Source organism: Chionomys nivalis, chromosome 2 (genome assembly GCF_950005125.1).
Source record: "Chionomys nivalis chromosome 2, mChiNiv1.1, whole genome shotgun sequence".
NCBI classification, from domain to species: Eukaryota; Metazoa; Chordata; class Mammalia; order Rodentia; family Cricetidae; genus Chionomys; species Chionomys nivalis.
In genome coordinates this window covers 75,864,631-75,875,878 of record NC_080087.1, presented here as the reverse complement: position 1 = coordinate 75,875,878, position 11,248 = coordinate 75,864,631, and positions in this window count along the sequence as shown.

Sequence of the window (11,248 nt, the reverse complement as noted above, 5' to 3'; positions counted from 1 at the left end):
AAAAAATGGACTCTGATCCAGGGTAAGATAAATAAGAATATTTATCATAAGACAATCTTAGCCTCAATAAGAGACCATGCTTGGACAAGTTTTAAGTCTTCTGTGGAAATCTTCTATCCCCTGGTATCATTGCATAAGGTGCATGTGATATCAGTTGATCAACTAGGATCACTTCCAAGAAAATATTTTATCAGTTTCATTTTGAGTCATCTTAAAAATGAGTTAATTAAAAGACAGTGACAGTGATTCAGAACATGGAAACATCAAGAGTTAGTGACAGGGACACTTGGTCAAGCCACATTCACTTGTTATAAGAGACTAGAGAGATATTGAATGACTTTCAGTTCCAGCTTGAGCTTCAGGAGGTGACCTTCTCAAGAGGAAGCCCAAATAAGTATTGATTGATGAGCAGTCAGCCATGAGAAAACCTTCACTGTCTCAGATACTCAGTGCCATTCTGTCATAGGTGACAAGTGAATTCTGGAAATGGAACAGCACAGCAAAAAGAATAGAATGTTTCCATATAAGCTTTTATTGTTTTGGAATTTCATACATAAATATTTATCTAATTGGTACCCTTTCTTCTTCCAACTCCTCCTGTGACCCATACTACCTCTCAAAAGCTAGACTCTCTTCCATCTATACATCTATATCTACATGCATGTGTGCAATATGTACAATCAGTCTGTTTAGTGTTGCTATGTACATATGTTTACGGCTGACCACATGAAATTGGATAATCTATCAGGATGCTTGATCCTGGAGAAAACTGACTTCTCCCTCCTCGAGCTCTTTTTCCCACTCACAGTGACATGTCAACTGAAGTTTTTATAAAAGTCTTGTTTATATAAACATATTGTTGAGAATTAATGAGCACATCTTTTCTCTCAGGCATTCTGATTCTCTGGCTTGCACAATCTTCCTACCTCTTCTTCCATGATCCTCTCTGTGCTTTAAGCACAGGATTGCACAGTGAATGTATCAGTTAGGTCTGTGCAGCCCATGGTCACTTATTCTGCACACTTTCACCAGTTGTGAATTCCCCGTCAGTTTCAAAAGGAAGTTTAATGAGGCATGAGAGTTGTATCTGTGTGTAAAGGATGAAGACTTAGAATACAGCAATGAATTATTGGTTTAGGAGAAGAAAAGCAGTGAGTCCTCCTCTGGGGTTTATGGTTCTCAGCAATAATATACAGCTCAGGCCTAGGATACCTAACATCCCTCATTGTCTTCAGATTTTGCTGGATCTCTCTAGAAATGTCAAGCAGACTGGGCTGAATGATAGTTTATGCTATGGTTACCAAGGAAATAAAATAGAGCATTTTGAAATACCTTAAACTATTTTATCTAATTTGTTTCTTCCCAGACAGCTCTAATATATTGAAAGCAACTAGTAAAATATTCATGACTCTGTTCGTATCTCTTCTTAAATAGCTTTAAATCATTCTCCCACTCACAAGGGCCATACCTGAGCTATCCATTATAGTATGTTAAGATATTTGTGTCATAATACTTTTTTTTGATTTGTTCTCTTTCACCTTCAACCATGTCAGCTCCAACTGGTTCCTATTCATTCTCAAGTTAGTCTCAAGTTATCCCTCCCATTTCTTGTCATATAACATTCATTACCTTGCCTTGTATGTTCCTCACCTCTTTTGAGATCTTCTTCTCCATTATTATAATACCTTTCCAGTTCTATGACCTAACATAAAGACACACACACACAAGTATAAGCCAACATATACCAAAAAGCATGCAGGATTTATCTTTTTGAATTTGACTGATTTCACTTAACATAATTTCCATTTATTTTTCTAAAAATGTCATGATTTCATTTTTCTTCCTGGTTACATAGAATTTCTTTGTATCTAGCCACCATATTTACCTTGTCCGTGAACCTATTCATGAACATCTAGGCAAATTTCTTTTCATGGTTATGCATAGTGCAAAAATAAACATGAATATGCAATCACATTAGCACCTTCTCTGTTGCAGGGACAAAACACTATAACCAAAAGCAACTTGAGAAAGTTTTGCTTTTGGCTTGCAGTTCTGGAGGGAGAGAGTCCATCAGGACACTGAAGACATGAAATGTCCACCGAAGCTGGAACCAGAGATCACATTTCATCTGCACACAGGAAATAATGAGAGGATACAGGAAGTGGGGGTAGGTTAGAATATCTCAAAATCTGCCCCCAGTAACCTACTTCCCTCAGCAAAACATCCCATTCAAAGTGCTCCACGACACACCCTGCAAACTACTCCACCAATGGAGGACCAAGTGTTCAAATACATAATGTCCCTCTGGGGACATTTCTTATTCAAATTGCTACAATAAGTATTTCTGTAATGGTTGCTTAGGGACTTTGGGTTTATTCTTACGAGTTTTAGAGTTGGGTCACATGCTAATTCCAACTTCAGTGTTTGTATGAACTTCCATACTGATTTCAACAGCACTTGGACAAGTTTGTAATCCCTCAGGAGTGGGTGTTGTTCCTCTTCCCACACGTCCTTGTGAATATGTTATCATTGTCCCCTTACTAGCAAGCTGTTCTGATTGGAGGGAGATAGAATCTAAAATAGTTCTAATTTCCATTTCTCTGATGTCTAAGGATGTTAAACACTTTTTCAATATCTCTCTATTTATTTCAGAAGATTTTAGGGTCTTTATTGAGAAGTCAGGCATAATTCTGATAGGTCTGCATTTTATGTAACTTGGACTTTACAATTTGCAGCTTTTAACATTCTTTCTTTGTTCTGTATGTTCTGTATGTTTTGATTACTATGTGTGAAAGGGATTTTATTTTCTGATATAATATATTTAGTGTTCTGCAAGCTTCTTGTATCTTTTTAGGCATGTCCTTCTTTAGGTTAGGAAATTTTTCTTCCATGATATTGTGAAATATATTTTTTCATTATTTTTTATTTTTTATTGAAAAAAAATTTCAGCCTCCTCCCAGCCTCCCAATTCCCTCCCCCTCCTCCCACTCCTCTTCCCCTCCCCTCACTTCTTTTCCCTTCCCTCTCCAGTCCAAAGAGCAGTCAGGGTTCCCTGCACTGTGGACAGTCCAGGGTCCTCCCCCCTCCATCGAGGTCTAGGAAGGTGAACATCCAAACTGTCTAGGCTCCCACAAAGCCAGAACATGAAGTAGGAACAAAACCCAGTGCCATTGTCCTTGGCTTCTCATCAGCCCTCATTGTCCGCCATATTCAGAGAGTCTGGTTTTATCCCATGCTTTTTCAGTTCCAGTCCAGCTGGCCTTGGTGAGCTCCCAATAGATCAGTCCCTCTGACTCAGTGGGTGGGTGCACCCCTCGAGGTCCTGACTTCCTTGCTCATGATCTCCCTCCTTCTGCTCTTCATTGGGACCTTGAGAGCTCATTCTGGTGCTCCAATGTGGGTCTCTGTCTCTGTCTTCATCCATCTCCAGATGAAGGTTCTATGGTGATATGCAAGATATTCATCAGTATGGCTATAGGATAGGGCCATTTCAGGTTCCCTATCCTCAGCTGCCCAAGGAACTAACTGCGGACATCCCCCTGGGCACCTGGGAGCCCCGCTAGGTTCAAGTCTCTTGTCAACCCTACGATGGCTCCCTTAATTAAGATATATGCTTCCCTGCTCCCATATCCATCCTTCCTTTATCCCTACCACCCCAATTCCCAAAGTTCCCCCCATTCTCCCCTTCTCACATTTCTCTTCCCATCTCTCCTTACCCCTATCCCACCCCACCCCCAAGATCCCAATTTTTTGCCTGGCAATCTTATCTACTTTCCATATCCAGGAGGATAACTATATGTTTTTGTTTGGGTTCACCTTTTTATTTAGCTTCTATAGGATCACAAATTATAGAGTCAATGACCTTTATTTATGGCTAGAAATCAATTATGAGTGAGTACATCCCATGTTCATCTTTTTGGGTCTGGGTTACCTCACTCAGGATAGTGTTCTCTATTTCCATCCATTTGCATGCAAAACTCAAGATGTCATTGTTTGTTACCACTGAGTGGTACTCTAATGTGTATATATTCCACACTTTCTTCATCCATTCTTCCATTGAAGGATATCTAGGTTGCTTCCAGGTTTTGGCTATTACAAATATGCTGCTATGAACAGAGTTGAACAAAATCTTTTGTAATATGATAGGGCATCTTTTGGGTATATTCCCAAGAGTGGAATTGCTGGGTCCAGGGGTAGGTTGATCCTGAATTTCCTGAAAACTGCCACACTGATTTCCAAAGTGGTTGCACAAGTTTGCATTCCCACCAGCAATGGATGAGGGTACCCCTTTCTCCACAACCTCTCCAGCAAAGGCTATCATTGGTGTTTTTGATATTAGCCATTTTGACAAGTGTAAGATGATATCTCAAAGTTGTTTTGATTTGCATTTCCGTAATGGCTAAGGAGGTTGAGAATGACCTTAAGTATCTTTTGGCCATTTGAACTTCTTCTGTTGAGAATTCTCTGTTCAGTTCAGTGCCCCATTTTTTAATTGGGTTATTTAGCATTTTAACGTCTAGTTTCTTGAGTTCTTTATATATTTTGGAGATCAGACCTTTGTCCGTTGCGGGGTTGGTGAAGATCTCCTAGTCAGTGGGTTGCCTTTTTGTCTTAGTGACAGTGTCCTTTGCTTTATAGAAGCTTCTCAGTTTCAGGAGGTCCCATTTATTCAATGTTGCCCTTAATGTCTGTACTGCTGGGGTTATATATAGGAAGTGATCTCCTGTGCCCATATGTTGTAGGGTACTTCCCACATTTTCTTCTATCAGGTTGAGTGTGTTCAGATTGATATTGAGGTCTTTGATCCATTTGGACGTGAGTTCTGTGCATGGTGATAGATATGGGTCTATTTTCATTCTTCTACAGGTTGACATCCAGTTGTGCCAGTACCATTTGTTGAAGATGCTTTCTTTCTTCCCTTGTATACTTTTAGCTCCTTTATTGAAAATGAGGTGTTCATATGTTTGTGGGTTAAAATCCGGGTCTTCTATACGATTCCATTGGTCGACTTCTCTGTTTTCATGCCAATACCACGCTGTTTTCATTACTGTGGCTCTGTAATAGAGTTTGAAGTCAGGGATGGTAATGCCTCCAGAAGATCCTTTATTGTATAAGATTGTTTTGGCTATCCTGGGTTTTTTGATTTTCCATATAAAGTTGATTGTTATCCTCTCAAGATCTGTGAAGAATTTTGATGGGACCTTGATGGAGATTGCATTGAATCTATAAATTGCCTTTGGTAGAATTGCCATTTTTACTATGTTGATCCTCCCAATCCAACAGCAAGGGAGATCCTTCCATTTTCTGGTATCGTCTTCAATTTCTTTCTTTCTTTTATTTTTATTAATTAATTTATTTATTAAAGATTTCTGTCTCTTCCCCGCCACTGCCTCCCATATCCTTCCCCCTCACCCAATCAACTCCCCCTCTCTCATCAGCCCTAAGAGCAATCTGGGTTCCCTGCCCTGTGGGGAATCCAAAGACCTCCCACCTCCTTCCAGGTCTATTAAGGTGAACATCCAAACAGCCTAGGCTCCCACAAAGCCAGTATGTGCAGTAGCATCAGAACCCAGTGCCATTGTTCTTGACTACTCAGCAGTCCTCATTGTCTGCTATGTTCAGTGTGTCTGGTATTATCCCATGCTTTTTCAGAACCAGTCCAGCTGGTCTTGGTGAGTTCCCAAAAGAATATCCCCATTGTCTCAGTATGTGGGTGCACCCCTCATGGCCCTGAGTTCCTTGCTCATGCTCTCTCTCCTTCTGTTCCTGGTTTGGACCTTGGGGTTGTAGTCTGGTGCTCCAAATTGGGACTCTGTCTCTGTCTCCTTTCATCGCCTGATGAAGGTTAATATCCAGGAGGATGTCTATATGTTTTTCTTTGGGTTCACCTTCTTATTTAGCTTCTCTAGGATCACGGATTGTAGGTTCAATGTCCTTTATTTATGGCTAGAAACCAAATATGAGTGAGTACATCCCATGTTCCTCTTTTTGGGTCTGGCTACCTCACTCAGGATAGTGTTTTCTATTTCTGTCCATTTGCATGCAAAATTCAAGAAGTCATGGTTTTTTACTGCTGAGTAGTACTCTAATATGTATATATTCCATACTTTCTTCATCCATTCTTCCATTGAAGGGCATCTTGGTTGTTTCCAGGTTCTGGCTATTACAAACAATGCTGCTATGAACATAGTTGAGCATATACTTTTGCTGTATGATAGGGCATCTCTTGGGTATGTTAACTTTTGCTGGCAGATTCAAAGAACTCACTTTAGATTATAAAGTGTTAAAAACTTTATCAGTTATACACTCATGTGTACCCAAAAATTTAGCTCAGAAAGATGAAAAGGTATTTTTCTTTCATATATGATTTCTAGATATGAACTTTTGTATTTGTTGTGAGTTTGTCGTGTTCCTGATTTTAGTGGGATGGCTTTGAGTTTTGCTCTGTTTAATTTGATGTTAGCTGTTGGCTTGCTGTAAATAGCTTTTATTATATTTAGGTATGACCCTTGTATCTCTAATCTCTCCAAGACCTTTATCATAAAGGGATGTTGAATTTTGTCAAATGCTTTTTCAGCATCTAATGAAACGATCATATGGATTTTTTCTTTCAGTTTATTTATATGATGGATTACATTGATAGATTTGCGTATGTTGAACCAGCCCTGCATCTCTGGGATGAAGCCTACTTGATCATAATGGACAATTTTTCTAATGTGTTCTTGGATTTGGTTTGCCAGTATTTTATTGAGGATTTTTGCATTGATGTTCATGAGTGAGATTGGCCTGTAATTCTCTTTCTTGGTTGAGTCTTTGTGTGGTTTTTGTATCAGAGTAACTGTAGCTTCATAAAAGGAATTTGGCAATGACTCTTCTGTTTCTATGTAGTGAAATACATTAAGGAGTATAGGTATTAGGTCTTCTTGGAAGTTCTGGTAGAAATCCGCAGTGAAACCATCTGGTCCTGGGCTTTTTTTGGTAGGGAGGTTTTTTTTTTTAAATTTTTTTATTAATTAATTTATTTAATTATTAAAGATTTCTGCCTCTTCCCCGCCACCACCTCCCATTCCCTCCCCCTCCCCCAATCAAGTCTTCCTCCCTCCTCAGCCCAAAGAGCAAGCAGGTTTCTCTGCCCTGTGGGAGGTCCAAGGCCCACCCACCTCCATCCAGGTCTATTAAGGTGAGCATCCAAACGACCTGGGCTCCCACAAAGCCATTACGTGCAATAGGATCAAGAACCCATTGCCATTGTTCTTCAGTTCTCAGTAGTCCTCATTGTCCGTTATGGATTAAAGACCTCAATATCAGTCCAAACACACTGAACCTGATAGAAGAGAAAGTGGGAAGTACTCTACAACACATGGGCACAGGAGAACACTTTCTACGTATAACCCCAGCAGCACAAACACTAAGGACATCATTGAAAAAATGGGACCTCCTGAGACTGAGAAGCTTGTGTAAAGCAAAGGACGCTGTCACTAAGACAGAAAGGCAACCCACTGACTGGGAGAAGATCTTCACCAACCCCGCAACTGACAAAGGTCTGATATCCAAAATATACAAAGAACTCAAGAAATTAGACCGTAAAAGGTTAATCAATCCAATTATAAAATGGGGCACTGAGCTGAACAGAGACTTTTCAACAGAAGAAGTTCAAATGGCCAAAAGACACTTAAGATCGTGCTCAACTTCCTTAGCAATCAGGGAAATGAAAATCAAGACAACATTAAGATACCATCTTACACCGGTAGGGAGGTTTTTGATAACAGCTTCTAATTCTTTGCGACTAACAGGTCTATTTAGATTGTTCACCTGGTCCTGGTTTAACTTCGGTATATGGTATTTATCTAAAAAAGTGTTCATTTCTTTTACATTTTCCAGTTTTGTGGCATACAGGCTTTTGTAGTAAGATCTAATGATTCTCTGAATTTCCTCTGTGTCTGTGGTTATGTCCCCCTTTTCATTTCTGATCTTATTAATTTGCATATTCTCTCTCTGTTGTTTGATTAATTTGGATATGGGTTTATCAATCTTGTTGATTTTCTCTAGGAACCAGCTTTTTGTTTCATTGATTCTTTGGATTGTTTTCTGTGTTTCTATTTTGTTGATTTCAGCCCTCAGTTTGATTATTTCCAGTCTTCTACTCCTCCTAGATGAGTCTGCTTCTTTTTTTTCTAGAGCTTTCAGGTGGGCTGTTAAGTCTCTAACGTGTGCTTTCTCTGTTTTCTTTAAGTGGGCACTTAGTGCTATGAACTTTCCTCTTTTTTTTTTATTCTTTTTTAATTAAAATTTCCAACTGCTCCCCGTTTCCCACTTCCCTCCCCCTCCTCCCACACATTGCCCCCTCCCCCCACTCCCCTCCCCCATCCCCACTCCTCTTCTCCTCCCCCCAGTCCATTCCCCCTCCCTCTCAATACTGAAGAGCAGTCCAAATTCCCTGCCCTACAGGAAGACCAAGGTCCTCCCACTTCCATCCAGGCCCAGGAAGGTGAGCATCCAAACAGGCTAAGCTCCCACAAAGCCAGTTCATGTATTAGGATCGAAACCTAGTGCCATTGTCCTTGGCTTCTCATCAGCCTTCATTGTCCGCCATGTTCAGAGAGTCCAGTTTCAACCCATGCTTATTCAGTCCCAGTCCAGCTGGCCTTGGAGTGCTCCCAATAGATCAGTTCCACTGTCACAGTGGGTGGGTGCACGCCTCGTGGTCCTGATTTCCTTGCTCATGTTCTCCCTCCTTCTGCTCCTCATTTGGACCTTAAGAGCTCAGACCGTTGCTCCAAATTGGGTCTCTGTCTCTCTCTCGATCTATCGCCAGATGAAAGTTCCTGTGCCATTCTCCTTGGCCTCTCGTCAGCTCTCATTGTCCGCCACATTCAGAGAGTCTGGTTTTATTCCATGTTTTTTCAGTAGCAGTCCAGCTGGCCTTGGTGAGCTCCCAATAGATCGGCCCCACTGTCTCAGTGGTTGGGTGCACCCCTCATGGTCCTGACTTCCTTGTTCATGTTCTCTCTCCTTCTGTTCCTCATTATAACCTTGGGAGCTCAGTCCGGTGCTCCAGTGTGGGTCTCTGTCTCTATCTCCATCCATTGCTAGATGAAGGTTCTATGGCGATATGCAAGATATTCATCAGTATGATTATAGGATAGGTTCATTTCAGGTTCCCTATCCTCAGGTGCCCCAATGAACTAACTGGGGACATTGCCCTGGGCATCTGGTAGCCATTCCAAGTTCAAGTCTCTTGCCAACCCTTAGGTGGCTCCCTTACCTAAGGTATGAGTTTCCCTGCTCCCCTATCCAACCTTCCTTTATCCCCAATCACCCCGATTCCCCCAGTTCCCCTCATCTTCTCCTTCACACTTTTCTCTCCCCATCACCCCTCATCCCCATCCCACCCCACCCCCAAGATTCCAATTTTTTGCCCATCAGTCATGTCTATTTCCCATAGCTGGGAGGATATCTATATGTTTTTCCTTGGGTTTACCCTCTTGTTTAGCTTCTTTAGGATCACAAATTATAGACTCAGTGGCCCCTATCCATGGCTAGAAACCAAGTATGAGTGAGTACATCCCATGTTCTTCTTTTTGGGTCTGGGTTACCTCACTCAGGATCGTATTTTCTATTTCCATCCATTTGCATGCAAAATTCGAGAAGTCATTGTTTTTTACCACAGAGTAGTACTCTAATGTGTATATATTCCCCACTTTCTTCATCCATTCTTCCATTGAAGGGCATCTAGGTTGCTTCCAGGTTCTGGCTATTACAAATAATGCTGCTATGAACATAGTTGGACAAATGCTTTTGTCATATGATAGGGCATCTCTTGGGTATATTCCCAAGAGTGATATTGCTGGGTCCAGGGGTAGGTTGATCCCAATTTTTCTGAGAAACCGCCACACTGATTTCCAAAGTGGTTGCACAAGTTTGCAGTCCCACCAGCAATGGATGAGGGTACCCCTTTCTCCACAACCTCATGAACTTTCCTCTTAGGACTGCTTTCATAGTGTCCCATAAGTTTGAGTATGTTGTAAATTAGTCCACTTTTGCAGTCAGTTCTCGCCCTTAGATATCGATCTAAATGACCACTTCCTGGCGCCCTATATCCTGATATTTTACAGTACTTTTGCAACATTCTGCCAACTTTGATAGATGGTAGACGGTATCCTGTTCTCAAGCTTTCTTCTATCTTCACTCCAAACATTCTCTCTGTTCTTCCTGTTCTTCTACCCATCCCCCGCCAGCTGTGAAGCCTATTAAGGTCTCAAATAGACAAAAAAAAAAAAAAAAAAAAAAAAAAAAAAAAAAAAAAAAAAAAACCCTGAGGTCTTCTATATCTAAATCTGCTTCTTTTATTAAAGAATTATGATGTTAATTTGCGCAGCAGCAGACCAGCTCTGTTGTCCTAAGCTTTTGTGTGTCACCAGGTCCCAAGCAATCACCACTATGCAACAGGTGCACCCTTTAAAAGTACCTGCCCGGCAGAGTTCATTCTCTTTGCTTCATCTCTGATGCAACCTTTTACTCTTCCACTCTTTTGCTCTCCCCCTCACAATAAATCTCTTGCACTAACTCTGTCATGTGTGACATATTTGCTTACCTTGGCAGAGCCTGCCAAAGGTGCCCACTTCATGCTAGGATCCTACCCACCTGCTCCACCTGCAACAGATTTGCTTTCTTCCACCTGCAACAAATCTGCTTTCTGATCTGTTCTCTTCCACCTGCAACACATTTGCTTTCTTGTTGACTGACAACTTTTCCTTCCATTCAATACCAACATTTGAATCTCTAGCAGGGCTGTCTCTGACCATTCCCCTGGATGTAAGACTGGCTTCAATATATTTCAGACCAGGCAGTTGGCGAATAGAGAAATAATTTTCCACTTTCTTTTTCTTTCCTCCAAGACATGCTTATGTCTGTCTTCTCTCCCTCTCTAAATGTGCATGTAACTAATGTTTAGAAAAACATATTTTAAACAGCAACCACATGGCTCCCTTCCATCTTGCCTGGCGACCTTTTCATGATGTAAGCAGCTACATGGCTGGCAGTCATCTTTTACTAAGGTTAAGGAGTACATTTTTTAATCCTAATGAGCTCTCTGTTCATTTTATTTCCTTTTATTTATTTTTATTTTTTATTATTAAAAATTTCCGCCTCCTCCCCACCTCTCATTTCCCTCCCCCTCCCTTCACTCCCCTTCCCCTCCCTCTTCAGTACAAAGAGCAGTCAGGGTTCGTTGCCCTGTGGGAAGTCC